The sequence below is a fragment of the Dipodomys spectabilis genome, unplaced genomic scaffold (genome assembly GCF_019054845.1).
Source record: "Dipodomys spectabilis isolate Male_0828 unplaced genomic scaffold, ASM1905484v1 ptg000069l, whole genome shotgun sequence".
Classification (NCBI taxonomy): domain Eukaryota; kingdom Metazoa; phylum Chordata; class Mammalia; order Rodentia; family Heteromyidae; genus Dipodomys; species Dipodomys spectabilis.
Window position 1 is genome coordinate 21,332,301 of NW_024870746.1, and position 23,190 is coordinate 21,355,490.

The window sequence follows — 23,190 nt, forward strand, 5'->3', positions numbered from 1 at the left end:
GACTGGATTCCCTTCTCCCCATTGACCCCACCCCTTAAGTGAAGTAAGTCAGACCCGGAGAAACAGAGGTTGTATGGTTTCCCTTATTTTCAATAGGTAGAATTTGCATTTAAATCTTTAAGTAAACACATTGGGTGGTGTGCAAGTGGTTACAAATATTTTAACTGAAATGTGGTAGACTCTAGGGACAGCTCAAATAATGTAATTCTTTAGAAAGAAAAAGTCAAAGCCCAACAAATAAGTGCCAGGAAATGGGCACATTTAATCTTTACACATGCTGTGTGTAGCAGGCACCCAGAAATATAAAACACCTAAGACCCCCCCCCACTTCCACTTTCATTGAGTTCATGATGATTACATACCCACATTTTCGACTAAAATGTAAGCCCTCGGCAGGAAGAAAGGAATCCTCTTTCCTTCTCCCTTACTCTCTCCTTCCTTCTTTTCTTCTCTCATGCTGGTTCTTCTCCCCCTCCCTCCCTCCCTTCTCCCTCCTTCCCTCCCTCCCTCCTCCCTCCTCCCTCCCTCCTTCCCTCCCTCCCTCTTTCCCTCCCTCCCTCCTTCCCTCCCTCCCTCCTCCTTCATTCCTTCCTTCCTTCCTTCCTTCCTTCTGCCTCCAATACCCAGCACAGTGCCTGGCACATATTGAGTATATAATAAATAAATGAGAATAATTAAGGAAGTTGGGAGAGGGAATTTCTTTGAGAGAACAGGGCACTAAACCAGGTTGAAATGCTATAACTGCATGTGGATAGGGAAGAAATAATTAGCAGGCTCAGAGAAGTGAGCATGATAAAATGGGTATAAAATAAAATAATAGCAAACGTACCAATGGCTATCTTCCATAGAATGTTCTAGTGGAAATAAGGAGTGCACTGTTAACAGAGGCTCTGAGAAGGTCAGCATCAGTTCTCTTTTGTAGGCCAGGACTGACAGAAGATGCTGCTGCTGGAGATGGAGATGGATCACTAGCAGCAGTAGGGATAAAGCCTGGTAACACCAGTGGGTAGATGATAGCACTTAAATGACAACTGTGTGCAATTCTCATACATAGCAACAAAGTCAGGGTGGAATCCAAAGGCCCTTGGCCTTCCAAGAGTTATGGAGATGTCAACAGAACACACAGCATCCTGAAGCACAATGTAAATGGGCAGCCAATAAGGATAGTACATAAAGTATGCAATAAGATTATTGAGGATTGTCAGAAAGCGGATGCCAGTTACTCAAAGAAAACATCATGATTCCATGGTCAGTTTTGACATTTGAGCTAGTTTTCAGGACTAGAATCCACTGACTAAAGGAGAGGCTGGGTTCCCAGAAGAAAGGACCTTAAACACCATTGTAAGTATACATGGTATTCAGTCTACCAGTCTTTGTCCACAGGGAGCACACCCCCATTTGTCCCACTGGTGAAGGGAAATTCTCAAATATAGTAAAGGTGTAGAGCCTTTGGTGAGCTTTGAGGGATTAAAGCATGCTGGGTAGCTTTTCTAAAGTAAAGGGAAATTTTATTACCTTGCATTTCCTGCCATGAAGAAGAAAAGCGCCTGTACAGATTCTGGAGGCAGAATTCCATTTTATGTCAGGTGACATCAAAGACTATGAGTTTGAATGGAGCTGAACATAGGACAGGGCTTTAGAGTGATCCAGGCTGCATTATAAAACTACCTGTTGCTTGGACCATATGCTCAGCTGGCTTAATGGTATTCCAGGTGCCAATGATGGGAAAAAAAAAAAAAAAAACATGCTGGAAAGCTTTTAGAAAGTCACAACATAGACATCTGAGGTTTGGGACAAGGCCATACCATCTACAGCTGAGAATGATGTACAGCTCATGGTATATGATTGCTCCTCTGTGAGGATGGTGCGTAAATAGTCACCCAGAATTGCCCATCAGGAGTTTGGTTTGATCCAGTTCCCTAGGTCATGGGGTCAGGCAGGCCTGCCTTTCCTAGGAAAGACAGGATGCATCTAGAATCAGGAGCAAGCAGCACCAGAGGGTGTACTCTGTATAATCAAGGCATCTAGCCCGCATGACCTCTGCCAGGGTTGTATCGCAGCCCTTTGCTCAGCTCACACACGGGTTCCACACGGGCTCGCTCATGAAAGAAGCAAAAATCCAATTGTGGTTCAGGGCTGAGTGAGTAGGTTGGTGTCTTTGATAGCTGAACTGTAGCTTCACTCTGCAGTGAGCTTGAAACTTAATGATGAGAGAAACGCGTCGTAGTGGGAAAAGCTCAGGATTCTGCCTAGTTATTTCCTTTGTGTGTATAGGTTAGAGTCTATGAGGATAGACGTTAAGGAACGGGCCCATCGTGAGGAATCCTTATAACGTAGCTATCCTCTTAGTCTCTCGTGGAATAGACATTAAGGAAGCAGGTACAGAGAAAGACTTGTTCAGGATCTGACATTGTTGGTGCAATGAATGCTACCCCCGCTGGCAGTGCGCACCACACAGGCTGATTTGTCTCCTAGCACTGTCAAATGACCAATCTGCTAGCCACAGGGAATATCGGCACACAATTCAACGTCAATCCTCAAGGAGACCAACTGGCCACTTGCTGGAAAGTGGACTGTATTGGAGAGCTTCCATGTTGGAGAAAGAGGCGCGTTAAACAGGAACAGACTCCCATTCTGGCTACAGGTTTGCCTTTCCTGCCAGCAGGACTGCAGCCAGCATCACTGTCGGGAGCTTGAAGAGTATCTAATCCACTGGCACAGTACCCTATAGAACGTGGCATCCGTCCAAGGAACATAACTCACAGCGAAAGAGGTGAGCTAGGGAGCCCCTCACCAAGGGGTCTACTGGTTATGTCCAGATAACACCGGCTAGAAGCCACTGACCTGTTAGAGTGAAATGAACTAGATAAAAGTACAGCAGCAGCCTCTCTCAAGAGAGGAAATGGTATGGCGCAGGGAGTAAAATAAAATAAAAATGTCATTGGGTGCTGGTGGCTCACGCCTGTCATCCTAGCTACTCAGGAGGCTGAGATCTGAGGATCACAGTTCAAAGCCAGCCTGGGGCAGGAAAGTCCGTGAGACTCTTATCTACAATTAACTGCTAGAAAACTGGTGCTGTGACTCAAGTGGTAGAGTGCTTCCCTTGAGCTGAAGAGCTCAGGGACAGTGCCAGGGCCAGAGTTCAAGACTCATAACTGACAAAAATAAATACTGATTCAATGTGATACACCTGCCAGTAGTAGACTGTAAGTCTGGGAATAATGGGTAAGACACAAGAGCTTTGCTCCAAGTGAATCACTTGGTGGGGACACATGTTTCTCATGCCCATAACTCTGGATTTTGTGTATGTGTATACAGAAGACTTAGTTTCCAAAAAGGGTAGTACCACTGCCAAGAGACACAGTAAAATTCCCACTGAGTTAGAAACCATCACTACTTTGCTACTTCAGCCTCTTTGTGGCCACAGATCAGCTGGAAGGAGAGGAGTCACCATTTGTCGCTGGGGTGATGTCATCCCACGAACGCTCTTCTTCTGAGTCTTCTCTGTCTCCACTGGAACCCTGGAGGAAGCAGATTCAAGCAGTCCAGGTAGTGGATGGGAGTGGATGCTATGGTGGGCTGTCCAGATGTTCTTTTGATGAAGGATCCCTTTCCCAGTGGGCGGCTGAGCTGTCTGCTGTTGGGAGGGGGGAATTGTTTCTCACTGAGAACATTGCCTCAGCCAATGCGATGCCTTCTTCCATGCGTGGGACAGCCCATGTACGATGGGGCTCCAACTCATCATAACTCTGAAGGATCTTCTGACTTCCAGAACATTCAGTGGGAAGGCTGAGGCTTTCATTATGCCTCAATTGTATTTCAATTTCACCTTCTGCCCAAATCAGTTTTGTGTTCTCCCTCTCTCCCTCTCCCTCCCCCCCCCCCCCCCCTCTCTGGCAGGTATCGCTCTCATAAGCAATCCTTAACGACTTCTATGTCTCAAAGTCAGTGCTGGGAAACTCTATTCCAGTACCTAGTTGGCAAATCCCACTGCTGTTACCATAATTGGGACAGCCCTTCCCCCACCCATCGACATTCCTTGCTGCCTATAGCAGCTAGTGTGGAAATACTCTTCTTCCATCTTAGAATCTGTTGTGCATCTCGTCCTGTGTGTTCAGGCTTTGTCCAACATTCCTTCACCCAGAAAGCTTCTCTCCATAATCTTTCCTGGTCCTGATCCGTCTTTACCTGTGGCTCTCAAGCTCCCTTTTACTGCTTTCCTAAATCCCCTGTCCCTGTGTTTGTTGAGTTGCAAGGCGGAGACCATTAATGAGTCTCAATTTCTTCCTTTGTGGAGAACTCTTGGGTAGCAGGGATAGGATCATGCCGTTTATTTTTTTGTCCAGTCCTAATACCTAATAATTCTATATTGCAGAATGAAACAGATTTTGTTTTACTGCTGGGAAAACAAAAACAGGTAGTCTGAGAAGAGCTGTCATCATTGTCTAATCATTCTTGGGTGTGTACCTGTTTATCCTATTTATCCGGATTTCACAGAGGAGGAACTTTTTCATTTAACAATTAATATTTCTTCAAACTCTAGTACTGCCAAAAATGATTTTATTTCAATCTTCCTGCACAGTCTTGTGCTGTTGTGAGCTGTTATGATACATCTCTGTCTCTGTGTCTCTGTCTCTCTCTCTGTTTCTCTGTTTCTGTTGCTCTCTCTCTCTCTCTCTCTTTCTTTTTCTCTATCTGTCGCCATCTCTGTCTCTCTCCCCTTCCCTCTCCCTTTTCTCTTCAGCTCTACATCTCTTCTGCTTCATCTCCTTCTCCTCTTTCTCCCTCTCTTTCATGACTGGGGTTTGAACTCAGGATCTTAAAGCTTGCTAGGCAAGTGCTTTGCCACCTGACCTATGCCCTCAGCAGACCATTTATTTTCTATAGTTTTTCTCGTGCTCAACAGCCATAACCACTGCTGTCTCATTCTCTACATACAACTTAGCTCTAGGGAAAGGAAGTTTTTGAGGGGTAATTCCTCGTATGGTGTAACTTTTAGGCAATATTCTCTCTTTTCCTGGAGTATTTGCATTTTTTAACTTTATCTTTGATTGGTTTACCAATCTGGTCTACAGTCCAGGGAACTCTTTCTCTATTTCCCACATCTCTTTCTCTCTCTCTTTTTAAATCAAATTCCAAGTTGACTTAGTAGCGTAATTATTTGCTTCCTCTTTCCTTTTTGTGCTCTAAACTCAAGGAGTGCTGGGTTTAGGTCTCTAACATTATATCTCAGCACCCAACACCATGTGCAGCAATTCGTATAGTGGTGAACAGAATTTATATATCATTATATATAAATAAATAAGTTTATAATATAGGTATAAATAAGTCTAGCAATGACTATTGCATAGTTGGCTATCTGTTCATCCTACAGCTTCTCTCTGCTCTAGAGCTGAAGGATAGAAGAGGGGTGAGCATGAGGAATATCATTAACTCATGTGGCCGTGGGCAGCGTGGAATGGAGAATGTAAGGAACAGCTGGCCAGGCCGGGGTGCTGCGCCTGGGCAGGGCCTTAGCCCTCTTCCCACTCAGAGAACTGAGACATCCAGACTTCTTTTCTCACAGTTGTGGAGTCTGGCGGTCCAAGAGCAAGTGTTGTTAGCTGTCCTTAGGTGGCTGTCGTCTCTGTCTTCACGTGGTCTTTTCTCTGTGTCTGAGTCCTGGTTTCAATAATGACACCAAGCATGGGTACAGTAGGACTCACCCATGTGACCTCATTAAACTATTGTTACAGCTTTAAAGGCTGCATCTCTAGGTGGAGTCCTATTCTGTGTGTGTGTCTGTGTGTGTGTGTGTGTGTGTGTGTGCACACACTTGTACTCGAGGATCTCAGTATGTGAACCTAGGAGGAACACGGTTCACTCCATCACTGTCATTCATACAGATATGACATCCACACATCGCCCAGAAGTTAAACACACACTATTTATAATGAGACAGACAAGCTTTGGCTTTCTGGTTTGCCTACTTAAAATCACTGGGGTGAGTTCTTTAATCCCTTGGCACCTTGGTTTCTTGTTCATTTGTTAAGTGGAAACAACTATGAGGGCAACAGTCCTACTGTATGTAGCACTGCTGTGATGATATGTAGGTACAATGTGTAGGCATAGTTAAAGTACTCTAAAACTATTAGCAGTATTAATATACACTTGCTATTATCATTATTATTCTAACTAGCTTCTCCTATAAGATGAAATTAATTGAAATGCCACCTAGTTTAAAACATTTTTTTCTATTGGTTCTGGGACTTGAACTCAGGGCCCGAGCACTGTCCCTGGGTTCTTTCTCTCAAGGCTAGTACTCTACCACTTAGAGCCACAGTGCCACTTCTGGTTTTTGAGTAGTAAATTGGAGATAAGAGTCTCATAGACTTTCATGCCTGGGCTGGCATTCCACTGTGATTCTCCGATCTCAGCTTCCTGAGTAGCTAGGATTACAGGTGTGAGCCACCAGCAACCGGTCTGCCACCCGCTTGTTAGTGATACTATGGGTAACACCTTAGTAAAGTGCTAGTATATTGTCTGACACAGGGCAAAAACATCAGCTACAACTGGCCATATTCATCATTTTTGTGGAACGAGAACCCAGTTTTCCAAGGTGCAATATCTTCTTTCTTTATGATTGAATAGGGTTTGACCGAGAAGAACCAAATCTGTATTTAATGAGCTCTAAATTTTCTTGTGTGGAGGTGTGTGTGTGTGTGTGTGTGTGTGTGTGTGTGTGTGTGTGTGTGTGTGTGTGTGTGTGTGTGTGTGTGTGTGTGTGTGTGTGTGTGCGCGCGCGTGCGCTTTAAGTCAGGGGAGAAAAAACCCACCTATTCAGGATTCAATTATTAAAATTTGAATCAAGCAACACAAGAGAACACAAGACTTATAAAATTATTCAGCTTAAAGGGAGGTGGGCTTGGGAATCTGAATTACACAGTAAGAAAATGTTCAGGTTCAATGTGGGCGATTAACTGTTTGATACCTTGTCAGGCTTTGACAAGCTCTCCTTCTATATTTTTTTTACACCTTTCACTGTGTCTCATGTAATTAAGAAATGGTGCTGAGTTCTTGTCATCCACCATTAAGGACTAGTCACAGATAGTTTCCTAACATCTGCTTCATGCAACCTTCTAATTATCCATAAAAATCTGGCAGCGGGACCTGACAGTTTATCCGGAACACAGAATGTGAATATAAAACAGGGTGCTTTGCTCCAAGACACAGAGGGATGGGCAGAAATCAGGTAATCTCTAACCTCTTATTTTGTGTGTGGCCCTCTTGCCCTGCGCATGTCAGGACTGGTGTGGGTCTTCTCAATAAAGGCTCAGTTTGGGAAGTATCCTTTGACAAAAAAAGAATGTGGGTCAGAAATACACTATTAATAGTGCTGTGTCAGAATCAGCCGCTGCCCTGTGAGTCTTATTCCACCCATCAGGATTCAGTTACTTCTCTCCCCTTATCTGCAGGCTTTGAATGGCCCATTGTCCATCCCCTGGTAGGCATGAACTGCAGGGGCGGGGAGGGGCATAAAGAACTCTGGGACATTGGTTCTAAGCTTCCTACTGCTTGTTTCTGCTCACAGATGCCTTTTTGATCCACCAACCTCCCTCTATTGCTCTGCCTCATTGCTTTCCTTGATTCTGGGAAATGCATCTTTCTGAACCCCTCACCTTGGGTAGCCTTAATCTGTTGAACCAACCATCTTTCTCTGCTTTTGATCACAATGTGTCTTCCCTTTTTTATATCTATCCTTCCAATCGTGATTTGGATGCATGGGTGAGCCTGCCCTTGAGTTCCCAATCCACAGATGCCTGTCAGACTGTTTGGTTTGAGATAACCCCTTTGTGGAAGCCTGGTTTCTTTGTGTGTTGGAGTCTTGTGGCTATGACCTCATAGTCTTGTCCCAGCTCTTTGGCCCTGCTGTGGTGTAGGGACAACAAAGCCAAGCACTTTTAATCTACTCTCTTATACTCGGTGAATGGGGCCCACAAATCAAAGTGGGGAAAAAAAGGCAGACGGGCAGGAAAAGTAGATTTAATAATATAGATAGGTGCAGGAGTTCACAAAGAAATGCTATTCAAGTGGGAGATTGGAATTTGGTTTACATACCATCTTTCAAAGAGTGATGAAATGTGAAGAGGGTAGGCAAGGAAATGTGGGCTGAGATTCCTGGGCTGAGGGTAACCTTGCCACAGGTGAGTAGAACATGGCTGGTTATGACACCTGTTAGCTGTTCATTTGCTAACTCAGAAACTTTGGGTTACAGTGTTCGCTTCGGCAGCACATATACTAAAATTAGAACTATACAGAGAAGATTAGCATGGCCCCTGTGCAAGGATGACACGCAAATTCGTGAAGCGTTCCATATTTTTAAGTGAAGTAAGCCAAGCCCAAAGAAGCATAGGTCCCATGATTTCCCTTATTTGCAATATCTAGTATATGTATGAGTCAAGCAGAAAAGGCCAGATAAGGTGATGTTAGGAAAATGAACCCTAAGATATGTATTTTAAATGCTTTTTTTCTTTCATGCATTTGTTTCTAATGTAATTATAAGATTATTTCTTTGTTGCTTTGTATGTCCCTCCCCCACAGTATAACCCATGCTTTCACTGTATTTGATGTCGGTATAATTTGTGGAGGGGAAGGGGAAAAACAAGTCGATTAAATAAGGATACAGGTGGACCTGTTGCAACAATGAGAAGTACAAGTTGTCATGTCAAAAAAGATCTTTACAACTTGGGGGGGGGGGGAGAGGATGGGAAGGGATGGGAAGGGTAAACAAAGGAGGAGGCTACAATGCTTGATAAGAAATGTACTATCTTGCCCATGTAATTGTAACCCCTCTGTACAGTATTTTCACAATAAAAAGAAAGAAACTTTGGGTTACAAAACAATGAAATCAGTGTGAGCCTCAAACAGCTGATGTTCCTTGACATTGGGCGAGTTTCTCACTAATGTATTATCTTTGCAGGGACTTCGGGCTGTGTAGCTTGGAGAGCTCTTTGAGATGAGGTCTAACCCCAGTGTGATTCTCAGTAAAGTTTCAATAATAAGGGAGCTGTGTTGCAAGTTGCCGTGTGTTTTGTTTAATCTATGGATTTGCAATATTTATGTTTTGCTACCAGTTTCTTCTTAAATATAGTTGAACACAGTCAAAATATATTTCAAGTCAGGTGCCGGTGGCTCACGTCTGTCATACTAGCTACTCAGGAGGCTGAGATCTGAGGATTGAGGTCCAAAGCCAGCCTGGGCAGAAAAGTCCGTGAGACTCTTATCTCCAATAAACCACTCAGAAAACCAGAAGTGGCGTGGTGGCTATAGTGGTAGAGCTGAGAGAAAGCTCCCAGGCCCAGAGTTCAAGCCCCATGACTGACAAAAAAACCAAAAAAACCCACAAAATATATTTGAGTGTCTTTCCAAAAGCCTTCTCCAACATCACCTCTTCTAGAGAAAGGTCAGCCTTCTTAGTTCTAAATCTCTTTGCTTATACAGTCTCCTCGGGTTGGTCAAGTGTAGGTGTCATTCCCATCACTGCCACCAGGTGGCCCACCCTTCCCTGGTATCTGACAGGCAGTGATGAAAAATGGCCTTTGGAAGTGGAGGGATGCTGGGAGGGAGAAAGGAGGAGACTGTGACAAGACTTCCAGATGCTGCTTCTTTTCTCCAGACAAAAGGAATTTTTCACCTTGTTCTTCTTTGATGCCTAGGTGTCTCTCTCTAGAAAGTCCCGTCCGGTCTCTGCAATTTAGGATGTTTCTATTTCTTCTGAAGAACTGGTGTCTGGCCAGGCCTTTTCATCTCTGAGCTTGAGGCTCTGGCTTCTGTCTGCATCTCCTTCCATTCACCTGAGAGCTCCTGGCCTCAGCCACCTGCCTTCCCGCTCTGAGCGCTCCTTCTTCCAGAGCCTGCTTACAAAAGAGGCAGGAAGTACTGGCCCCTCCTGCCTTCAACATCCCCTGAATGGGGAGTCAAAGAAGAGTGTGTGATGGTGGCACTATAGAACCCTCCTACAAGCATTAGCCTAATTTGTCCGTGTCATTGACATTACCATGGCAGAAGTACTTCCTCCCATTCTCAAACAAGACTCCTGGAACCAAAGCAAGGGGATTTGGATGCTCTGACAAATTCCAACATTTCCAAAGCAATCTCTCATCCTTTGCAAAGTGGCAAGCTCTTAGGAAATGCTGCCCTCCCTCCTTTCCTCCCTCCCTCCCTCCCTCCCTCCCTCCTTTTCTTTCTTCTCTCCCTCCCTTCTTTCTTTCCCCCCTCTCTCCCTCCCTCTTCCCTCTCATCTCTCCTTCCTTCCTTCCTTCCTTCCTTCCTTCTTCCCTCCCTCCCTCCCTCCCTCCCTCCTTTCTTCTCTCCCTCCCTTCTTTCTTTTTCCCCTCTCTCCCTCCCTCTTCCCTCTCATCTCTCCATTCTTCCTTCTTTCCTTCTTCCTTTCTTTTGGAAGGTCTTTTGGAGTCCCTTGTCCAACATCACAGGTCACCTCAGAAGGTTCTAGACTATCCAAATGAATGCAGGGCTCCGTGCAATCTGTACACTGGTGTCTTTACCCAGAAATTTGCTGAAAACATGGGGGGATGTCTTCATTTAGCACCAGCTTTAGAAACAGCAACACAGGCTATTTCTCCCATAAAAGAACTTGAGCACAAAGGCCAGAACACAGTGCTGTGGGAGTTGCTAGCTTCTGAATCTACCACCTCATTATATGCATGGCTTTTAATATTCGGACAGCCTTTGCCAACACACATTTTCTTGTGTACTGGGAAACCAGAGCCCGGATGAGATGTATTATTGATAGGATTGTAATTTACTCCTCTCGAGTTGTATCTACAGTGTATACCATTAGCACAAAATATTAAATTACCAGTGGTTGTATGTATTTGTCTATTCGGGGTAGACGCAATGATATTTGCCTTTCGCTTCAATAGAAGATTGTGAATGTAGAAAGTGGGGTGATAGAATTATTATTATTTTGCTGTTGTTGGTTATTGCAAGGGAATTTTGATTAAACCGTTTTCTGTGTTGTGTTTGTGGCGAGGCGCGCTTCGCAGTGAGGACGGGAGACATAAAAGCGTGGGGGTTGGATGGGAAGATGGATGGGCAGTTGCTCCAGCTCTCAGCACACGCTGGCTTCCCTGGCAGGCTGCTCTGGGCCGGGCTCAGGGTTTGTGCTTCCAGAAGGCGTGGGGAGGGGTGGGGGAGGAATCAATCAGCAATCCGTGCTGCTGTGGCAGGCTCAGAGCCTGTGGAATCTCAGATTCTGTGGAATCTCAGAGCCTCCAGGTCTGCTGAGAACACAGCACTTGCGTGGGATTTGGCGTGTGAGGGTGCAGCCGTTGGCCATCATCGTATCTCGAGCTAGCTGGTGTCACAGTCCAGCTCCCAGTCACTACTACTGACCACTTGGGTTCCCACCTCTATCTGAACCAGGTGGTGCAGAAACACACAAGCCGATTTCCTCCTTTAGAAAGGAGGCTCACGCCACGCCACTACTGGAAATGTCACCCTTTATCTACTTAGTGTTTTCTTTGGTTCTGACCCTGGGGGCTTCTTGGAGCTGCAGGAATTTGCTGTTTAATTAGCTCATTGCTGAAGCCACCTCTATACGGCACTCAGTTCGACTACCTAATTTCTATGAGTAACCAGGCTTTAAAATAACGCCTCTAGCTTGCCCTTTCTCATTCCTTTTAGGGGCTCAGAATGAAGGGGTAGGCTAATGGGGGCTGAGCTGTAAATGTGCGTTAACTCGAAACAGGAAGATATTTTGGAGAACTGCTTATTCCCTTTGGGGGAGCGCTCCATTCTCTGTAGGGGATCCCCAGGGAAGTTCTGGGGGGTGGGGAGGATAAAGAGGCTTATTTGGATTCAGAGGTCACTGGGGGAGAAGGAAGGACCAGAATGGTCGCAGGAACCCAGGGCTTGGATCCCAAAGTGACAGGTCTGGAGTGGCCTTTGTTCTGAGCTCCTATGAGAAACATCCCTGAAGCTGGGGTTCTGCTGAGACTGGCTGCTCTGCGGATGCTCTAGAGGTGAAAAACTTGCTTTCTGGAAGATCTGTCCATTCAGGCTTTGTTCCAGTGTTTGCCTGTGTAGACAGATAGACTCCCTGAAGGAGACCCCTTGTACCTGGGGAAGGAGGTAGCTCAATAGAGGCTTCAGCTGGAACCCTCCTCCATAACTGGGGAACCCCCCTCCCCCGACACCTCCTCTTTCTCTATAGACAGATGTGGAGATTTTGTTTATATTTTGGCTTTTTTTTTCTCTAAATGAACTCCAATCACACAGGAGCATAAAACCTGAAATCAGTGATAAACCTATCAAAGCAAATCATATCCCTGACCTCCAGAAGCCATCATATTGTTATTAGTATTATTTTTTCCTCCCAGATTTCTTCTGAGCCTGGCATCTTAAGCGTATGTCTTGGGGAGAAGATACCCATATAAAGGCAATTCTAATTGGTGAATGATTAACGTTGGAGCTGACATTTTTATGTGTCAAATATGTTTAGCTGCATTAACCTTTGTAGAATTTACAGCCCTGCTATGAGATAGATCTTGTACAGATCTGAAATCTGCCTTCGCTTAAATCTTATTTACATTTTATTACGATATAAATGGATAAAAAAAAAATCTTACTAGAGGTTTCCCCCCTCCCTCCCCCCTCTCCCCCCCCCCCCCCCCCCCCCCCCCCCGCGCCATTCTATAGGTCCTGCTGGCACTATGGACATAGCCTGATCCCACCATCCTTCTTCTTCTGGAGACCCCATCAAGGGAGGGAGTTTGCATGAGCTCCTCAAGCCTTCCTTTCTGACTTAAGCCCCAAAGGGTGATGGGTGTGAAGGCCCCGGAGCTGGAGACACTGCATGGCTTCACAGAAAGGCATTGAGGTAAGGAGGCTGTTTTGTTTTTGTTTTTAAAGCAGACTGGCAGCTTTTAATTTTTCCAAGTTACAGAAAGCACACATCTCCACAGCGTCACGTTCAGACAACGCCACGCAGTGGCCCCATCTGCCTGCCCCTCGCCATCTCTAGCAGAAGGACGCACATGCTCCAGATGTCTCCTTCAGCGGGCCACAATTTCCGCTGTGTGTCTCTGTTCCCAAGTCAGAAGGAAGCTGCAGTCGCATCGTTGGCAGCTCCATGCCTCCTGAGCTTCACTCCACTGAAATCTGGTTGGCAAGAGACAGACTCCGGTGGAATGAAGGACAAGAGAGCACATGGATTGTGGGAGAAGGGCTTCCTTTCAGAGGGTGGGAGACGCGTCACTAGCCTCTTCGGGGCGGAGGCCTCTTTGGGACCCTCAAATCGCAGCCTTCGTGGAGGAGGCTGAGTCCTCATGTCCTCCCCCAGGCTCTGGGTGTGTTTCTTGATCATGAAGCCGACATCCTGGGAAGTGCACGTGGCGTCTCCTCCGCCCTCACCTCATTGTGATGCTGGCCATCTTTTCCCACCTACCTGATTGGTGTTATGCAGAGTTCTGCAATTGCTTTAGAAAAATCCACCACTTTGCTGTTAAGCCGGTGGTAGAATGCAGGCACGTGGGTGTTTACTCTCCAAAAGGCACCATCCATCGGACACGAGCAGTACCTTGCAGGCCTGTTGGCTACGCATGAAATCAGAAAGAGGAGGGCAAGGAACTAAGGAAAGACTAGAACTCCTGGCTGGAGCCAGACCCATTCCAGGGAGCAGAGTAGATAGCTCTTTGATCTCATCCTATAGGCTTTTCTAAGAGGGCCTCTTAAGAGCCCTATATCCATTCCTAGCTCTGGCCACAAAACGGTGCCTACTTCTTCCTGGGGATGGGTGATGGGAAATGAGGGGAGGGAGAAGATAGAACCTGGCTATACTGGAAGAACGCAGACTAGCTATACAAGTTTCCTGCCCTCTTAAAAGAAAAAAACCCACCCAGCAGTGGCTGTGTAGTTGCTGCTCAGGCCTCTTTCTTGTTGTGTTCAGACACGTCCGCGGCTTAGCGTCAGTCCTGTAAAAGGCTGTTCTCAGCACTGACATGCAGACTGGGTGGGTGCGGGCAGATCCACCTTGCTGTTTGGAATACTTTCTTCCTGGGGCTTGTCCTGACCTGACTCGGGGAAGCAGACTCTAACAGCAGAGCCTCCTCCTCTCAGACCCAGCCCTCTGGCCATTGTATTTCTCTGAAAAAGACCCTCGACCAAAGCTTAGGGTTTCTGGCTAATGCCAAGGAAGTACCCCAATTCCTTGGTGTGAAAGGATCTTTCTCAGGGTGACGCTAAAGCTTGCTGGGAGGTTGAGGTCAGAGTGCTAAGGGAGAGAAGTTTAGTGCATCCTCTCCCACTGAGCCTCCTATGAAAAACTTCTAATCATCAGAGGGAAGCCTGCCCACTTTGCAAGTTATCTACAGTCCACAAGCCCCTGCTCTACCTTTGACCCATTTCCCAGTCAAAGGAAGGAAAGACAGCAGTCTCCTGGCTCTGATAGAGAATGGCAGGAGAGGGTAGAAAAGAATCGTTCTGGGATAGATGGATTCGTTGTCTTATGTTGGGATTTTAACTCAACGTTGAAAGCAAAAGCGGCCCTGTTTACCCTATTCTTACCCTCCCAGCATGCAGGGTACACCAGATTCTTCAAGTCTTCCATGTGGATGGTGTGTGTAGAGCACCTCTCCCCTATCTGGGGTTGGGAGACTCGGTGGTGGCGCACTGCAGAGAAGGCAACATCTGGAAAAGGCTTCGTTAGCTATGAGAGGCCAGGCAAATGGAGGTTGCATTGATAATTCAAGTGCTCAGAAAAGATAGGTCCTCCCCTTCTCATGAGCCCATGGTGTTAAACTGACCAGAAGCTGGTACAAGGCAGAGACAAGAAAAGATGCTAGAACCTGGATCAGCAGACTTACCTCCAAACTAGAACAAGAACAATATATTTTTAAAGAATGATTAACCATCTTAATCCTCTTGTGGCCTTCCTCTGATTTGGCCACCCCTCCCCAACACTCACCCCTTCTCCCTGCCCCCCTCCCCCCAGCCCATGTCAGGTTAGACAGAATGAGATTGGACCAGAGACCATACACATGTTGGGCTATAGAGTAAGTTTTAGCCAGTGATGGCTCTTTTGCGCCAAACTGCCTTCTGTCTGCCCATATATCTTAAAAACAAAAAACAAAACAAAACAAAAAAAAAGCTTGGACCAGAGAATTATAGCATGGAAGCGGGTCCTGACTTTCAATGAAGGCTGTACTCCAGGACAGAAAAAACAGCCACCCTGTTCCTCCAGGTGAATCAATCTCCAAAAACCAGAAACTGCAAATCTTGATACTTGGCTGCCTAGCACCCAACCATACCTGATCTATTCCATTATCACCAAGCTTTACTGCTGGGCTGCTGGAAATCCTCAGAAAAACCAGAAGTGGCCAGGGATTTGGCTCAAATACAGCAGGTTCAGCTATCAGAGCATGGGAGGAAGTCAATGATTGACTTCTAAGGAACACAGCCTTTCCCCCTCCTCTCTCTCCACCCTTTGAGCTCCTGATCTAGCCACTTGGCTTTGATTTTACACAGCCCCCAATCCAGAGATTTCAGACTCACCTGTAAATATGAGTGTCCGTACCTTCAGACATCCGAGCTTAGTTTTGCCTTTGATGCAGAACAAAAACAACCACCAAAAAACAAAAAAACCTAAAGATATGGCAGAACAAAGAGGTGGAGAGTTATGGGTATGAAAGGAAGAAAAGGAGCTTCAAGTTTTGGAAGAGATTTTTTTGTGTGTGTGTTGCTGTTGTTTTGTCCCTGAGGATTAAGGATAGGAAAAAGAAATGAGCAACATTTACTGTCCAGCAGACCTGTGCAAAAATCTGTTTTCTGGGAAACAGATTCTGTTTCTGGGAAACAAATGCTCCTGGGTAGTGCATTTCACTCATTAAGGAAAGGAAAATAGAAAGGACAAATAAAAAGAAAGAAGAAAAGAAAAGAAAGTGGGATTGGAGGAGAGGAAGGTAGAGGGTAACTGGGAAGCTCAGAGCGGGAAGGACAGTGGAGTTTGCAGAACAGAACCTGGCTCCAGACAATAAAAGAGAGAGGAACTGGTTTTTCCAAGGCAAGGGTGAAGACTCAGCCCAGGGCAAGGAGGTGGTACTAGTTTCACTCTTTATTTATGAGCCTCTCAGCAAAGCTTCTCTTTACCTGCTCAGTTCAACCAATGGAGAGGAGACCTGACTGCTGACTCCACCTCCCAGAACATACAACCCTAGCCAGGGGGCCCCCTCCCTGCCCCCCTTCCCCTCCAAAGGTGAGGGCTTTCTGCAGGCTGACCTCTTACTTTCTTAGGGCTCACAGAACAATAAGTGCATGCAGGTATGCAGGCACCATGAATGAATCGCTGAGGCTGTGACATGCGTTTCTAGCTCTGCACAATGTGCTCCAGGAATCTAGCAGCATTCTGCCAGTCCGCCTAGGCCAAGCTGGGATTTTTTTTTATTTTTGTTTTTTGGCACAGAATGTCTGCTACTTTTCTTGTGAGAAGCAAATGGGGTGTGTGTGTGTGTGTGTGTGTGTGTGTGTGTGTGTGTGTGTGTGTGTGTGTGTGTGTGTGTGTGTGTGTGTGTGTGTGTGTGTGTGTGTGTGTGTGTGTGTGTGTGTGTGTGTGTGTGTGTGTGTGTGTGTGTGTGTGTGTGTGTGTGTGTGTGTGTGTGTGTGTGTGTGTGTGTGAATTTTATGACCCAAGGGCTTTGCAAACTGCTTCCCTTGAGGGTGAGCTCTCTGCACCATGCAAGAGGAAGTTGGAAAGAGACAAAAGGAATTGGAGAGAGAACCAGCAAACTAGCAAACCATTAGGTGGGTCTATAAACCACGGGCTGTTTACCCTCCCTAACCTGCTCCACTTTAATTCACCTCTCTTCCTCACCTGCAGCCCTCGTAGGCAAGGGAAGCTGAAATCTCAAATGCAGAATATCTTGGCTTCTATTTGTTCCCAAGGCAAATTCTCTGCTAGGCAGCAAAACAGAGAGGTGGGAAATAGAGAAGGCCAGCTATGGAACATCTTGGCTCACGTAGGAGAGGGCTATTCTACCATCTGCAAGTGGAGCAATCACGTGAGAAGTAAACCTCTCACTAACTGGAATGAGACAAGAGAGGTTTTCAAAGGCATAGTTCTGTCTCCAGTTCACAAAGCCAGAGCTGGGTGGAGACTGACTTATGGGTCTATGAAACCCCTTGTAAGGACTCCTGGAATGCACACTCCTGCTGACTGGCCTCCTTCTCCCAGTCCTTATCTAGGCTTCTCCTCAGCCCTTCCTGGAAGAAGGAAAGACTTGGTCTTGGTAGAGCAGTAAAATAGATTCCTTAGGAGCTTTCTGAGGCTCAAGGACCCCTCCCTAGATTGTCAGAGCTCAGATTTCCCTGCCACCTGAACCTAGCTTGCCTGAGCTCACCCATTTCTCAGGAGTGAATACAGAGAAGGGAATAGTCCCTAATCAACATGACACATACACACTTTTGTGTCAGACTCGGGGGCCCCCATTCCTCTTCCTTCTCTCCCTCTGCCTCCCTCCATGTATTTCATTCATACCCTCTTTTACTCACTCTGGACCGTACAGCCTCATCTTGTGAGTAGCAACTCCTTCCTTGGTAAGTTTAGCCTTGAGGAGCTACATGAATAGACACAAAAACAGTTCCTCCAAAGGCGAAGTGTTAATTCCAGCTGTGAGAAGTCCAGGAAGGTTTCACCAAGGAGGTGGCCTTTGAGGTGAGTCAGAAAAGATGAGTCTGGGCCAAAAGGTGGTTAGAAACAGCATGAATTCAGGTCCTGAGGAAAGAGCCCTCACAGGGATGTGGAACCAGCCTGAGGCGTAGCAGAAGGAGGTAAAGCTGGACGGAGGAGGGCGGCCATCTTGGATGTGGCCGATGGACATTAGCTGCAGTCAAGTCTTGAAGCAGAGAATGGGTGGGCCAGAACTGTTTCCTAGAACAGACACAGGCAGTCAACTGCTGAAGAATGTGAGTGTGGGGGAGGTCAGGGTAGGGAGGGGTATCTAGGACAACAAAGTAACTACACCCAAGGCCTGCTGTGTCATATCCTTTCTCCCCAGCATCATCTCTGACTTCTAAATTGTTTGTTTAGAAACGTGGACTCTGTCTTTATTTAGCTGGCATCATAAAAACATTAAAAAAAACTACTTGTCCTAAATAATAAAAATAGGATAATAATTTACCACTATTCGGGAGGATGCTCCATGGACTGGCTGGACACTGGGAAAATCCAGAGAGGACATGGGAAAGCACAGCGGGGTGAATCTCAGGATGCCATTTGTCCTCCAACCCCTTAGTTCAGTTCTTAGTTCCAAAGTGAGCTCTAGAAATCTCCGCACGCCTTCCTTCCACTGCGTTATTAGTTCCTCATCTCTAAGACACATTCATTCTCCAGCCTCTTCAGAGGAATGAATAGGCCACAAACAGACTTTCTGACCCAAGTGGGTAGAGAAGAAGGGGGAGGGGGAGGGGCAGGGGAGGTGGTAGGATGGGTGACGTTTGGGCAAAAGATTTCCTGAAAAGCACCTGAAAAGTACTCAGTCATCTTTTTTTCCAAGCTTAGTTTTTCTCTTTTCTTCCCTTTCTTTCTTTCTTTCTTTCTTTCTTTCTTTCTTTCTTTCTTTCTTTCTTTCTTTCTTTCTTTCTTTCTTTCTTTCTTTTTCTTTCTCTCTGTCTGTCTGTCTGTCTGTCTCTCTCTCTCTCTCTCTGTCTCTTCTTTCTGTGCTGGGCTTTTTTTTTTTCCTCAAGGTTGATGTTCTACCACTTGAACCACACTTTCATTTCCAGCTTTTTGTCAGTTAATTGGAGACAAACGTCTCTTGTATTTTTCTGCCCAGGCTGGATTTGCACACTGATCCTCAGATCTCAGCCTCCTGAATAGCTAGGATTCCCGGTATGAGCCACCAGCGCTGAGCATTAGTTTCTGTTTCATATACTACAGACCAACTTGTCCTCATTTATTCCCCTCAACACACTCAAACCTGGGTTTCTCCATGGCTAGAAATCTTTGGTTCCTACAGGTCTCTGGTTCCTAGTAAGAGACTTTGCCATTTCCTCAACTTAGGTTTCGAGCTCTACTGGAGCTTACTGGAGTTAAAGACAAGCCTCTCTTGAATAAATAAATTCTAATTATTAGCTCATCGAACTTGGCAGCTTTGTTTGGGCTTACCTAATGCTGTGCCTGAGGTCAAGCGTTATTTTTGTTGGGAAGGACTTGAAAGAGACCCTTCTGGGGGTCTGAAGAGTTCCCATTGCACCACACAGTGGTGGAACAGGAAGGACAATGTGATGTAGGTAGGCAACTTGCTCTCAGTCAGGGACAAGACCTGGAGAGGGACCTTGGGCTTCCTGTCGACTAAGTCTTCATCACGGGCTTTCTGCTCCTCCTAGGCCCCGTGAGGTCCATGTGTTGGGGAGTGAGGAGGACTTCTTGAGACTTTTCTAATTTAGGAGTCTGAGTAGGGAGGTATGTGAGGCATTACTAGCTTTCCTGCCACTGGCTAGATGCTCTGCTCTGGGGCCTAGAGAGGAACTGCACAAATATAGAGCAAGGAAAGGTGTGTTTTAGCTGTATAAACAGAACAAAAAAAAAACAATAAAAAACCCCAATAATGAAAACAAAAATAGGGCTTGACCTTTTGCTACGTTTTGTGGGACTCCACAGTGAGGCTGGCTGCTGAAGGAGCAGATTCTTTCTTTGCTTGCACCATGAGAAATATGACACGGGACTAGGGAGGTAGGGCTGTGATGGTAGAGAGCTCACTGCCTAGCATGCCTGAGGCCCCGGGTGTGACCCCCGGCATCACAAAAATAAGGGAAGGAAGGAAAGAAAGAAGAGAAGAGGGAAGGAGGGAGGGTGGGAAGGAAGGAAGAAGGAAAGAAAGAAGGAAAGAGGGAAAGGGGGGCAGAGGGAGGGAAGGAAGAAGGAAAGAAGGAAGGAAGGAAGGGAAGAGATGGAGGGAGAGAGAGTGAGCGTTTCTTCGGTATTCTATGCAGTTATCTTCACATTTTAAGAGGAGGCCAATGCAAACCTGAAAGTGAGGGGAAAAGATTCAGCAAGATGGTGAGTGGAGACTTGAGCACAGGTCAGCTTGGTAGTGGTGGTACTGGTGGTAGGATTGAGAAACTGTTGATGAGGGAAAGGTGGTGACTGGGATATGATGTCCATTTTCAAGTACACAACCATGTACCACCTGCAAAAGATCGCTGGTCCTTTATGACCCCATGGGAGTGATTTCTTTTGGTATCCCCAAATTCCTACTGTGGTACCTGTTTAGGAAACAGACCATGGAGGAGATGAGCAGGCAACCAAAGAAAGCTAATGATGCTGATGCTGGAGTTAACGCTTCCCACTCCCGAGGACAAATTCCTCTCCCACCCCCACCCCACCAAGGAACAAATGAGAGGATCAGGCAATGGAAGCAATCGCCTGCCCTGACCATGCAAGCTCCTACCAGGTGTTGCAGGACACCTGCCTGAACAGGTGGGGCCCAGGTCCTCACCCCAATCCAGCCCCTTCTGGTCTTTAGTTGCCTTGCCCTGTGTAAATGTTGTGCAGCCAGAGTAGTTGAGTTTGAGTTGGCTCTGCATACTGTTTCCAGAGGCCACGCCCCCCACCCTGCCCATAATGTCTATGACCTGTGCATGCCCGGGGAATATATCAGTCTAGAGTTAGTAGTCCTTGCCACTCCATTATGGTCTCCTTTGGGAAGACCACTTGTCCCTGGCATAGGACAAGTGCTAGAAGATGCTCAGGAAAACATTTATGGTTGAGGAGGCCTGGGCCTCTATTGCTAAGGAGACTTGGGGTCTGTTTTAATGCCCCCAATTCATGCCCCTTTTCTTCTCTGCTCTAGCAGATTTTCAGGATGTTTTCCTGAATACCCATCGCTCACTCACTCCTCTGTTTTAGGGTAGGGCGAGAGGCCCCTCATTTCCTGAGATGGAAGGAGGCAGGCAGAAACTTGCCCTGTTTACAGTCTTCCTGGTGGCCCCTCCTTCCCTGCCTTGGTCTTTCTGCTGAAAAAGACTCATGAGGGACCCACCCACCCCCACCTCCCCACTTAAGACAGAAGAGGGGCCAGGAGGGCCTTGTAGCACTGGAGAGCAAAGTCAGCTCTCTATGCGGTGTCTTCCCACATTCATCAGCTCTTTCAAGGCACCAGTGATGATACCTTTTCAGGGCCTGTGGGGCTGTCCTTCTCCACTGAGCGCGCTTGTTTGGAATTCTACTCTTTCTCTAAATGCAAATACTGCAACCTTAGGAAAGCCAAAGGGTCAGGGTGTGCTCAGTAGCTTATGTGGTTGATAGAAACACTCTGAGGGAGCTTCAGAAAAACTGGACTAGGGAGAAGGTGCGCCTTCTGGCCTTGTGTGGCAAATTGGAATGTATAGAGAGACTACAGATGAAAACCTGGTGGTGTTTGTTAATTTGGATCTTCATGGACGATCCATCAAGCAAACACTCTGTGTCAGATATACTACCAAGTGCTGGATAGAAGAGATGAAGGACTGGTCCCAGCCCCTGCTGGTAGAAGCACAGAGGCAGGCAGGGTGGTGACCCGCCACGCCCACATACGGGCAAGGCCTTTGAGCAGAGCTTTAGAGAAACCCAAAGAGGGGTCTGTCCCTGCCTTGGAAGTCAGACAGGCTTCAGGGAGGAGCTACCAAGAGCAAATGTGCCCACAGGAGCAAGAGAGGCATGCGTGTGGGGAAAAAGGGTTTAACAGGGATAGGCATGGTTGACTTCTTCAATAAAACACAAAAACATGCCAGTTTCAGCATGGGCCACTGGTTACCACCTAGGGGGTCTGGAATCAAGGATGGGAAGAGGATGGGGAGAAAAAGAAACAATCCACCCTGCCCAGGAGGTAAAAATTCTAAGCCAAACTTCCTCCTGGGCATCTCTGCAGGATGGCTTGACACAGGTAATCAACGTTGGCAATCTCTGTTGGCTGCTTCACTGTGTTCTTTTCCCCGCCCCCCCCACCCCACCATGTTTCATGAGATGCCAGTAAAAATTTTGCTAAATAAAGAGGGAAGGTTGGCAAGAGAGGAAAAAGTTTTAATGGGAAGAAAATAGCCAGTAAGTTGGTGAAGGGAGACAGACAGGCTCTGAGGCCACTAGGCCGCTTAGCTCAGCATCTGGGAAGAATGAGGAGCAGCGTGTGTGTGTATGTGTGTGTGTGTGTGTGTGTGTGTGTGTGTGTGTGTGTGTGTGTGTTGTGTGCATGCATGTATGTGCATGCACACGGCTATTTATCATGTGCTTTAGCCTGGCTTGACTAATAGATTGGGTGGGCAAAATAGAAGAAGTAGAAAAGGAGGGGCAAGGTTAGGGTTATTGCAAACACTTTTATGTGAGGGGTCCAGGAAACACTAGCTGAACTGATCAAGGGAGGGGAAACAAAGCCACATTTGAGTCTCTCTAGGCATGCCTCCATTGTTTAGACAAAACAATTAGAAACAGGTTTTGTTTGGGAAATCCTTCTGGGCCTCAAAGCTGGGTCTCAGTTCTCAGAAGAACAAACTCTTGGCTGCCAGTTAGTCCCTCTCTCCCGAATGGAGAGATGCAAGCTTTGGTGCTGAGTTCAGCAGTTCTGAGCAATAGAGCAATGAAACAGTGGAGGGAACTTTGTCTCTGCACCCCAGTGGAAGGATCCTACAATCTAACAGGCAGGAGCACGTAGCGGGACCGAGTGGAATGCTTATAGGTGACTCAGTAGCGAGGTGGGGAGAGAAGCTGGTGAGGAGTTTGAGGCGGGGTTAGCTGGGGTGAGGCTGGACAAGAAGAGGCCCTTAACTGTAGAAGGCAGTTTCTCAAGGCTGAGAAGACCTTTGGTGTAAATCTAGTTAGCATAATTGGAAACTCAGAATGGAGAAGAGAGAAGGAAGGGATGTTAGCCACGCCTCCTGAACTGGAATGTGTAGGTGTGGGGCAAAACCCCTCTCTCCTGGGGTCATGGAGTGGAGAAGGGAACTTAGAAAAAAATGACTTTGGTTTCAGCCAAGTCCCCATAAATTGCTGCTGATTGTGTAATTTGGTTTTCATGTGGACTCTTGCTATGTGGATTCCTCATGTATCAGAGGTGCAAGTAGTTACTTAGAAATTGCTTTTTTGCACCTACTCTTGACTTGGGTCTGCAAATGCTCTGCCTTCTCTTTTGCATCAGTCTCTTTTGCTCTAGGCCACTGTCTTCT

The 23,190-nt window shown here is 46.5% G+C and overlaps 1 non-coding gene across 1 annotated transcript; it reads left to right on the plus strand.

The window, feature by feature from the left end:
* The first annotated feature begins 8,253 nt into the window (after window positions 1-8,253).
* On the plus strand, window positions 8,254-8,360 carry LOC122109761. The gene has a single exon (XR_006147737.1). It is a non-coding gene; the product is annotated as a U6 spliceosomal RNA (small nuclear RNA).
* The last annotated feature ends 14,830 nt before the right edge of the window (window positions 8,361-23,190 follow it).